Here is an 11578-nt window from a genome sequence, read left to right as displayed (position 1 = left end):
TAGGAATAGCACTAACTTCATAAGTACATAAGTATTGCCATACTGGGAAAGACCAAAGGTCCATCAAGCCCAGCATCCTGTTTCCAACAGTGGCCAATCCAGGTCACAAATACCTGGCAAGATCCCATCATCTCAATCGTGTTTCCTGAGAATTGTCTTGAATGTTAGTTAAGTGAGGTTCCAGCGTAAGGTTTGTTTAAGGTGATGGCTGACTGCACTAACTCCTATCTGGCCAGGACCTCCAAACTGCCCTGCACCCACAAGGCACAGGCCATGGCAGCACCGAGGTAGCCATTTGCATTAAAAATAAAAGGCCAGGAAGATGAAATGCAAATAAAATTGTGCATGCTGTTGTCTCTGTGTACTGCAGCTTAAAAAGCATTGCTCAGGAAAGGAGATGTTTATGTGCACCTAGAATAGGATAATCATATCGTAGATCAGCAAGTGTAACAACAACAAAAAAGGAAGCGTTCAGAAGGAAGCTAACTGGTATTATCAGCCACAGTTAATAGCAGCTGTGCCCCTGCCAGAACTTCCACCAGCTCTGTTAGTCACAGACTTGACAAAGCCAGTGTGCATCTCCCTGTGAGAAAGCTGCAAGATTAAAGGGATAAAGCAGCACCCAGAGTAACCTCTGGGTCTTATTGTTAGCTTTGAAAGAGGGACCCCTTCTTTCCTCCTGGGCATCAGAGCTGCAGGAAACCATCTTTCCCAGCAGTCCCTGTCCCAGTCACTCACTTTATAGCCTGGGAGTCATTTTGGAGCCCTATGCCCAGCAGACACATACTTGGGGAAGTCTATGAAGGCATCAAAGCCAACCCCTTCATCTCTGGCTTTCCAAAAGGAGCCAGCATCCACCAGGCCTGCTACTTAGAAAAAAGGGCACAGCTGCTGTCTTACCATGTCACACCAAGGTGTGACATCTGTCACAGAACAGCTGCACAACACAGAGCCAACCCAGAAAAAAGAAACCCAGGCCTGGATTGTCCCTGTACCCTGAAAGCACAGAAAATGTCAAGTGTGAACATTTAGAGAGCCAGATGCTTGCCTTTCAGAGGCAGATGCAGCAACCAAACGTAAAAAAATCAAAATCGTTAAAGTCCCTAACGATTTTTAAAAAACAAAGAATGCACCAAAAAAAAAAGTCACACATGCTCAGATCGGTATTCAAACGTACAATGTATCAAAGAATCACAATACACATCGGTAATCGGCCCCTAAATCATGCGCAGAGCAGCCAAGCGTTTTGCTGGCTGCTCTGCGCATGCTGCAAACGTAAAAACAAACAAACAAAAAAGCCACAACAAATACACGTGGCTACCCGGTCAGCAAAATCCCAAAACAAAGGATCGGGAGGGGGCAAGGGCGCTCATCAGGAGCGTCCTGTATGGACGGCCTTGCCCCCCCCCTCCGCTGCTCCCCACTTTCCGCCGCTCCCCCCCCCCCTCCGAAAAAGCAAAATGCTAGCTGCCCCGGTCCCCCTCCCTTCCTGTGTTCTACAGAGCTAACTCCGCCTCCCGTCATTCTTGTGCCCCGTGCCCCGCCCCCGCTGCCCCCCCTGAGGTCGACTACGCTGCTCCCCCCCCTCCACCGAGACCCCCCTCCCTATTAACGACCCGAGCAGCGCCTCTCACCTCTTTCAGAAGCGCTGCACGGGCAGGAAGATCTATTGTTTTGGTTGTAGAGTCTCCATGCGTCTCTTCTTCCCTGGCCCAGGCCCCGCCTCCTTCTGATGTTTACATCAGAAGGAGGCGGGGCCTAGGCCAGGGAAGAAGAGACGTCATGGAGACTTCAACCAACACAATAGATCTTCCTGCCCGTGTAGCGCTTCTGAAAGAGGTGAGAGGCGCTGCTCGGGTCGTTAATAGGGAGGGGGGTCTCGGTGGAGGGGGGGAGCGGCGTAGTCGACTTCAGGGGGGGCAGCGGGGGCAGGGCACGGGGCACAAGAATGACGGGAGGCGGAGTTAGCTCTGTAGAACACAGGAACAGGAAGGGAGGGGGACCGGGGCAGCTAGCATTTTGCTTTTTCGGGGGGGGGGGGGGGGGTAGCGGCGGAAAGTGGGGAGCAGCGGGGGGGGGGGGGCCAAGGCCGTCCATACAGGACGCTCCTGATAAGCGCCCTTGCCCCCTCCCGATCCTTTTTTTATTTTTTTTATTTGATGTGTTTGCTGACGTCCTTTGGACCAATCACAGCGCTTTTAGCTCTGCTAATGCGCTGGGATTGGCTCAAAGTTTATTTTTTCACTTAATGATTTTTCCTGGCACAGAGCTGTCCTAACGAGAGGTCCAGACCTCTCGTTAGTTTTCCTGCCTTTTTCCTGCGTAAAGGCAATCGGAAAAGGTTAGTGTATGTCGTTTCAATGGGGTTTTCACACTAATTGCTCATCTCCATTCCGTTTTCGTTAGCTGCTGGCTTCCTCGGTAAAAGCCCTTTGATGCATGCAACGGATCAAATTTTCCTCGTTGGAGGGTCATTAAAGGCTCATTTAGCTTTAGTGCATCTGCCTCTCAATTCAGCACCAGGGTTACAAACCTGCTAATTAAAGGGAGGAAGCAGGAGCTAGAAGCTAAGGTAATCAGTTCCAGCATCAGAGTACACCGTAACTTCCAATCTCCCACAGGGATTCAATTATTTTGTGCATTCCTAATGTAAAAAGGCTCAATTAACACAAATTTAGGCGCAGTAGTGCCACTTAACAAGTTCAGCAGTCAAATTTATTGATCATTGGTGCATTTTCCACAATAATTCAAAATTTGTTTTAGGGCATCTGGTGTTCCCCTCAAAATAGTAAAGGGGGGAGGGAAAGTGTGCAGAAACACCTCAGTCCTGATACAATGTAAACATTACCAACACAGCTCAACCTGTGCACCTTCCCCCTGCTGCTAATCAGTGTTAATCAACCCTAATTGGCACTAATTTACAGTTTAACACATAACTGCCCTTAGTCAGTTTTCTGTAAATTGAGCACACAAAATCCATAGCAAGGGAACATGGACCTGAGAGCCACATAGGAGCCAACTTTTCAAAATTATTGGGGGTGCTAAGCCAGTGGAAATAACCCCTCCCTGGACACATACAAGGAATTTTCCCACAGAGTCGGGTTCTAGGCTGAGAGGGGCAGGTCAAGGGTGTGCCTAGCACTTATGCACAGAGGTTATGGCAGGGGCGCAGCCCGACCTCACGGTGGGAGGGGGCCAGAGCCCGTTGTTGGAGGCACATTTTGAGTGCTGCTGCGCCGCCCCCACCGCCTCGCCTCCTTGCTGCTTCCCTTCACAAACAAATACCTTTGCTGGCGGGAGTCCCCAACCCCCGCCAGACGAATCCTTCTTCAGCTCCAGTCTCTGGCGCAGGCGCATTCGCTGCCTGCCTCCTGCTCTTTCTTCTTGCTCCTCCTGTGCACGCTGACGCTCACAGGCAGCGAGACCGGCACTGAAGAAGGCTTCGGTTGGTGGGGGTTGGGGACCCCTGCCAGCCAAACCTGGGGCCCCGGATGAAATTTACGGGGGCCCAGGCCCCTGTGGCCCCCCATAGCTACACCCCTGGGTTATAGAATACTAGCTGTTAGGTGCATTTACACCAGGCCTTGAGCTACTTTAAGTACTCCTTCCTAAAGTCAGGCTGCTAGTTTTGGACTTGCACTAGTATAACAGGAATTATGCACATAATTGGCAATATCAAAGTTGTGCTTGGTGCACATTGTTCTGCACCGACATTAAGCAACTTGAAGAGAATTATCACTCTATGGCATCCTGTACTCCAGGAGAAGACACCTACTCCCTCCCCCTCAGTTCTGCCAGTGCACCCCACTTTTACTATTGCAGTACCAAGACCGCTCAACACACAGCTCTGTGCTTGGCCCCAAATCATGGTTCACATAACCAGCCTCTTGCTAGTTTTCTTTCATAACTAATTTTTAAAAGTGGCTCAAGTTTCCTCCTTCTCATTTGGGGATGTCAGCCTAAACCAAACAAGTCTTTGTTGGGCTACAGTCCTCAAACTCAACTCCTGGGGTTTATCCCCATTTTAACATCCTGGGCCTGTAACTCAGGTGGAGACAGACCAGAGCTCCCTGAAGCCTGGCTCCTGCATAGGCACTGCTGTGATGAGCACGACTTTACTTTCCTGCAGCTCTAACTGACTTTACTTTCCTGAAGCTCTAACTGGGCCTTTGCAGCATTCCCAATCTCTCATGAGCAGGGGCTGGACCAATTAATCAAAAATCCAGGTCTTGAACCACCACAGGTGCCCAGTAGAGCCCCTGCACACTTATAATAAATGCCAATATTTCTCTCCAAGAAATAAACAAAACAAATTTCAACTAAAGCAGATAATACACCGGAAGTTCAGCACTGGGAGCGGTGGAAGACCCAATGCGTCAGAGTCTGAACTCATTCAGAGGTAAATTCAACATAGGTTGCTATATAAGACGCTAGGCTAGTTTTCTGTAACAGCAGAGTTGCACACCAAATCTCTTACTGAATACTAGTGCAAGTCTACAGTTACGCATCAAATTTTAGGTGTGACCACTTACACCATGTTTATGGCTGGCATAAATGGCGGAATCTAAATGCAGCAGCTGGGCGTGTAAATGTAACTATTCCATAAACTGCGCACAAGGTTACTTGAAATGCCCCCGACACACCCATTCCCCTTCCATGATAACAGCCCCTTTGCAGCTCAATTTTGAGAACACGGGTGCAAATCAGTTATGTGCACAACTGCTCATTAACATCAATTATTGGTAGTTATCTCCAAGTGCAAATGTAGCTCCAATTAGCTAATTAAATGTTATACACAACAGCCTATTCTGGAACTGGGCTTGCAATTGTATGCCTTCCTTTAGGCACCATTTAAATAATTTGGGGGACAGAGTGAAGACCCTGCTTCCTGTTTAGCTTTCTCTTCACATCCCCACTTTTCTTGATGAATTCTCCGTTGGAAGGCTGCAACAAGAATCCACTATCCTTTCTGGGAAGACCATATTGTACAGAACTTTGACCACTTAAGGTGAAATTAGATCTTACCTGCTAATTTTCTTTCCTCTAGACCCTCCAGACCGGTCAAGACGCATGGGTTATGTCCTCCTACCAGCAGAGGGAGACTGAGAAACACTGAGCTTTTGAATACTGTATATATAACCTGTGCAGTACATCCACTAGCCAGTATAACCCTGACAAAGCAGAGAAAACAAAAACACCAACTAAACCTAACAACCCCGTACGTGGACACTGCCAACTGGACACTTTCTTCATCTCTTTCATTGTGCCCTTCGTATTGTGTGTGCTTCCACAGGTGGACTAACAAACACGGTCACACCTGACCAGACTTATGAAAACAAAGTCTGAAACCATAGAAACCACACTCAACAGCTGCCAAGATAGAACAACAGACCTCCTGGCCTACAGTACAGACAGGGCGGGCCTTGACCGGTCTGGAGGGTCTAGAGGAAAGAAAATTAGCAGGTAAGATCTAATTTCACCTTCCTCCACGACCCTCCAGACCGGTCAAGACGCATGGGACGTACCCAAGCAGTAATATCCTAAGGGCGGGATCCACGTAGGCCCGAGGTCAACACTGCAGCCCCAAAACCTGCCTCGTCCTTAGCATGCACATCAATCCTGTAATGTTTAACAAAGGAATGTAAAGACGACCAAACCGCCGCTCGACAAATATCCAACGGAGGAATCATACTACTCTCCGCCCAGGAGGCCGCCATTCCCCTGGTAGAATGAGCCGACAATTCCTTAGGGACCACGCGGCCCTTCAGCAAATACGCCGAAGCAATTGACTCCTTCAACCATCTAGCTATCGTAGCTTTGGAAGCTGCCGCGCCCTTCCTTGCACCACCATGGAGAACGAACAAACGATCAGAAAGCCTATAGTGTCGAGTTCTGGAAATATAGCAGCGCAAGACTCTTCGCACATCTAACTTGGCCAGTCGACGCTGCTCTGCATCCCCGGCCAAGTCACCCAAAACTGGCAAGGAAATCACTTGATTCACATGAAACTCTGAGACCACCTTGGGCACAAAGGACGGCACCAGGCGCAACGAAACCTTCTCCTTGGAAAAGGACAAAAAGGGCTCTCTACAAGACAAAGCCTGAAGCTCCGACACCCGCCGAGCTGAAGTAATAGCCACCAAGAACACCGTCTTTAGGGACAGATCCTTATCTGAAACAGAAACCAAGGGCTCAAACGGCGGCCGCACCAAAGTATCCAAAACGAGATTCAAATCCCACGGAGGCACCATCCGCCGCCGGGGCGGGCGCAATAACTTAACACCCTTCAAAAATCGAACCACATCAGGACAAGAAGCTAACGACTTTCCCTGGAGCTTCCCACGGAAACACGACAAGGCCGCCACCTGCACCTTCAAAGAGGACAAGGCCAACCCCCTGTCCATACCATCCTGTAAAAACTCCAAGACCTCTGTCACCGACGCCCGAAAGGGAAGAACCTGCCTACCTGCACACCAATGCTCAAAAACTCTCCAGACCCGAACATACGCCAGCGAAGTGGACCGCCTACGCGAACTCAACATCGTATCGATAACTCTGAACGAAAAACCTTTCTTCCTTAACCTGTGCCTCTCAAGAGCCAGGCCGTAAGCGAGAACCGATCCGGATCTGGCATAACTATCGGTCCCTGACACAACGCCCCTGAATCTGACAACGGCAGAGGATCCGCTATCGCCAACCGTACCAGATCTCCGTACCACGGCCGACGCGGCCAATTCGGGGCTAACAAAATCACTTGTCCGGGGTGCCGAGCGATGCGTTGAATCACCCGACCAACCAACGGCCATGGGGGAAACACATACAGCAACTCCTGCGGCCACGGCATTAGGAGCGCATCTATGCCTTCTGCTCGAGGATCCCTCCGGCGACTGAAAAACCTCTGAACCTGAGTATTGCGGGCCGTTGCCATGAGATCCATCACGGGAAGTCCCCAGACCGACACAATGCGATTGAACACCGACCGATGAAGCGACCACTCTCCGGGGTCTAGAGCATGCCTGCTTAGGTAATCTGCCTCCACGTTGTCTACCCCGGCCACATGTGCCGTGGAGAGCGCTAGAAGATGAACCTCCGCCCATTGACACAACAGCGCCGCCTCCTCCGCGACCGCCTGACTCTTTGTGCCCCCCTGACGGTTGACATAAGCCACGGCGGTGGCGTTGTCGCAAAACACCCGGACTGCTTTCCGCACCAGCACACTCTGAAACGCCTGAAGCGCTAGACGAATGGCCCGGGTTTCCAAACGATTGATGGACCACTGAGCTTCTACCTGAGACCAGCGCCCTTGAGCTACCTGCCCGAGACAATGAGCTCCCCAGCCCTGAAGACTGGCGTCTGTGACGAGAATCACCCACTGTGGAGCCTCCAACGGCATTCCCTTTTTCAGATTGCCTGGGTCTAGCCACCACTGGAGACTGAGGCGTGGGGCTACCGGCAGCTGAAGGCGTACATCCAACTCCTGCGACAGAGGCGCCCACCGACTGAGAAAAGCTGACTGCAACTGTCGCATATGCGCCCGGGCCCACGGAACTACCTCTATGGTGGCCGCCATTAACCCCAGGACTTGCAGATACTCCCGGGCCGTCGGAGCCGCCTCCGACCGAAATAGCCGAATCTTACTCTGCAACTTGCGAATCCGAGGGCCCGGCAGGAAGACCCGACCGTTCCTGGTATCGAATAGAACTCCCAGGTACTCCAGCGACTGCACCAGGTGACTCTTGCCGAAGTTCACTACCCAGCCCAGCGACTGAAGAAACTGCACCACTCGAGCAGTGGACTCCTCGCTCTCCGACTGGGACTTGGCCCGAACCAACCAATCGTCCAGATACGGGTGCACCAGAACCCCCTGCTTCCGCAAGGCCGCCGCCGCCACTACCACCATGATCTTGGAAAAGGTTCGAGGAGCCGTAGCTAACCCGAAAGGCAGAGCACAAAACTGAAAATGCTTCCCTAAAACCGCAAAGCGCAGGAATCGCTGATGAGCGGCCCGAATGGGGATGTGCAGATAAGCCTCCGTCAGATCCAAAGACGTGAGAAACTCCCCTTCCTGCACCGCGACAATGACCGACCTCAATGTCTCCATGCGGAAAGAGGGACTGCTTTCAGATCTAAGATAGGTCGAAAGGCATCCTCCTTCTTTGGGACCACAAAATAGATTGAATAGCAGCCCAAGCGGCGCTGAGCGGCTGGAACAGGCACTACCGCCCCCAGACTGATCAGCCGCGCCAACGTGTCTCGCACCGCCGCCCGCTTGAGCCTCGAATGACAAGGGGACTCCAGGAACCTTTCGGGAGGCGAGCCGTCGAACTCCAGAGCGTACCCGTCTCGCACCACTTCGAGCACCCACTGATCCGATGTGATTTGGGCCCAGTCCTGGTAAAACTGACTCAGCCGAGCCCCTACCCGAACCAGGGCCTGGACCCGCACACCTTCATTGTGAATTACGCCCCGAAACCTGTCCTCCCGCGGCGAAATCACGGCCTCCTCGCCGATTCCCCCGAAAGGACTGTGTTCGCTGGAAGAACCGACCTCTAAAGGCCCCACCAGTCCTCCCGGGCCTATACCGGCGAGCCTCCTTAAACCGACCTCGGGAGGAAGAACCCCTAAACGCCGCCTTAGGACGTAAATCCGGAAGACGAGGGGCCTTGGCATCGCTGAGACCTTTCACCAACTTATCCAAATCCTCACCAAAGAGCATGGACCCCTTAAAGGGAAGCGAACAAAGTTTAGCTTTGGAGGCCGCATCTGCGACCCAACCTCGCAACCACAGTGCCCTCCGTGCCCCCACCAGCATAGCCATATTCTTGGCCGAGGCACGGAGCAAATCATAAAGCGCATCAGACAAAAAGGAGGATCCCATTTCCAATTTGGCTAATTCCTGTACCCTGGAAGTCCCAACCTCCACCGAATCATCAAGCAGCTTCTCGGCCCAACGGAAACACGCCCTCGCAACCAGCCCCCCACAAATTGAGGCCTGCAGGGCCAGAGCCGACAAATCAAAACTCCGCTTGAGGAAAGCCTCAAGCCTCCTATCCTGGGGATCCCGGAGAGCAGTCCCCCCGTCCACCGGGATAGCCGTGGCTTTTGTCACTGCTGTCACCACCGCATCCACTGTGGGAGCCCTAAAGGAATCCCTATCTTCCTGTGGGAGTGGGTACAGCCTCGACATCGCTTTAGACACTTTACAGGGAGAATCCGGCGAATGCCACTCTTGAAACACCATATCCCGGATGTCCTTATTCATGGGAAAAGACCTAGCCTGCCGCTGAATCCCCTTAACCAAGGGGTCCACCTGCCTAGCCTCCCCCAAAACCGCCTCTGGCTGTTCAAACTTAAGGGTGGAAGAGACCTGCTCAATGAGCTCCGCAAGCTCCTCCCTGTGAAAAATTCTTACTACAGAAGGATCCTCTCCAGGGACCACCAACTCCTGATCCTGAGGACCCTCAAACCCCTCAGGATCCGCGATATCACTCAAAACACCTTCCGATCCTACAGGGGAGAAGGCCTCCTCGTCGTCCCACTCAAAGCGAGGCTTCTTAGCCAGAGCCGCACTAGCCCCCTCCCCCAAAGGTGGGGGTCCCGCCTTCCAGGCTTGAAACAGGGTCCATACAAAATCCGGAGGAAACCCAACGCCTCCTGGACCCTCCGACGCTACCTTTGGAGCCGATCCGGGAGCAGCCGGGCCAAAAACAGCTGATTCCGCGGGACGCGCGGAATCCAAAATGGCGGACGTTCCCGCCAAAACTAAACTCGTCGGAACCGGCCCTGCCGAAGCTGCCGCTACTCCCGACACCCCCGAACTAGCTGGGGCCTCCGCTATTAAAACCGGGGGTGCCGCCACCGGCGAGGCCTGCTTCGGTTCGCCGCACAAGCGGCACTGACCTCCCGGCGCCTCTACACCTCGGCGCGAACACGCACGACAGCAGAGAAGTTTGCCTGCCATTACTTCAAAGCGCTGACCGATGCAAACACTCTGTCTCCCAGCTTTCCCCACAATTATCCGCTCTGCTCTCTCTCTCTCTCTCTCGTTATTAATAGCAACGGACCTGCCGTCCGTTCCTATGTAAAACAAAACTGCAGACGGCTCTTAAAGAAATATTACCAACAAAGCTGCAGACGGCTCTTAAAGAGATATTCTCAATTTCTTTTTGGCAGCTGAAAAGTGGGGGGCTCTCAAGGCTACAATCATAGAAAGCAGCCGAGGCACAAGCTGCCAGCGTCTCCAAAGAGAGCAGCACAGGGGGAGGGACCTGAAAACAGGTGTAACACCCCAGGGGGAAAAACTGGGCCCCACCGGACCCAGGGCCCCGAAGCACTTTTTTTTTTTTTTTTTTTATACCACGTACAGGGAACACTCCAAACCAATAAATATGGGAATAAGAGGAGAAAACCCCCTTAACTGTATAATCAAACTACCTCACCAGACTATTGAAGACTGCACAGGCTGTCCATCTACCTCTGCTGAGACTGAGAAAATACTGGCTAGTGGATGTACTGCACAGGTTATATATACAGTATTCAAAAGCTCAGTGTTTCTCAGTCTCCCTCTGCTGGTAGGAGGACATAACCCATGCGTCTTGACCGGTCTGGAGGGTCGTGGAGGAAAAAGTCTGTTTTGCATGTAGAAAGAGCTTTTCCAAAATGGGGTAGCCGAATACCACATGTAAGCTTTCTGGGCACATGGAGCATGTGTAGTCCATAAAATACACAGGTAAGCAAGTAGATTGTATATACAAATTAACACCTCCTTCATTGCAGATACAACTTTGTAGAAAACCTGCACACAAATGCTGCTGGCTCTAGGAGTCTGTTTGATGTAGGCACATAGCTGCTGATGTTGCATTTATAAAAACAGGTAGTTTATGGCCTTTTCTGACTACATCTGCCTCATCCCTCCACTTTATCACTTGTTTTATACCCTTTCCACATCCAATTTATAATGTAGGGATCTGTAGGTCTATTGCATTCCTCAGTCCTTAATCTGCTGTAAGTGCAGCTTCCAGAACTAGACACTCCTCTAGGTGAATTCTCACTAATAATGTATACGGGCTTATAACCTCATCCTGGATACTCCAGGGTGGCTCTAGCTTCAGGTAACATTCTTGTTTCCTCCACCCCCACCCCCACTTCCCAGCTGTTCATTTGAAACAGGATCAGAGCCCTTACTTACCCCCCCCCCCCACCCAAAAAAAAACAAACCCCAAATAGACTGACCCCTGGTCACATTTGCTAGTTATTCAAATAAATGAACAAATTTGACAGGACATGACCCTCCTGTGTATCCTCAACTGTCCTGGCCTACCTCTAGAATTCAAGCATTTCCTTCAACAGACATATTAAATATGGTAAAATGTCAGATGGCCAAGATTGTGTAAAGTACAGTCAGTATAGTATATCCTTATAATCCATAGGGAAACATTTCACTTGCCTGGTGGGTTCCAGAGCATTGCCAAATCCTGCCAGGTGGTTATTCTATGGGCTCATGTGACAAGACAAACAGTTGTCAAGGATTTGCCTGTATGCCTGTCACATACAGATATACACCCAGCCTTACATTACA

The sequence above is a fragment of the Microcaecilia unicolor genome, chromosome 11 (assembly GCF_901765095.1).
Source record: "Microcaecilia unicolor chromosome 11, aMicUni1.1, whole genome shotgun sequence".
In the NCBI taxonomy this organism is placed as follows: Eukaryota; Metazoa; Chordata; class Amphibia; order Gymnophiona; family Siphonopidae; genus Microcaecilia; species Microcaecilia unicolor.
The sequence above is the reverse complement of the archived record's forward strand: the minus strand, read 5'-3'. Positions refer to the sequence as shown.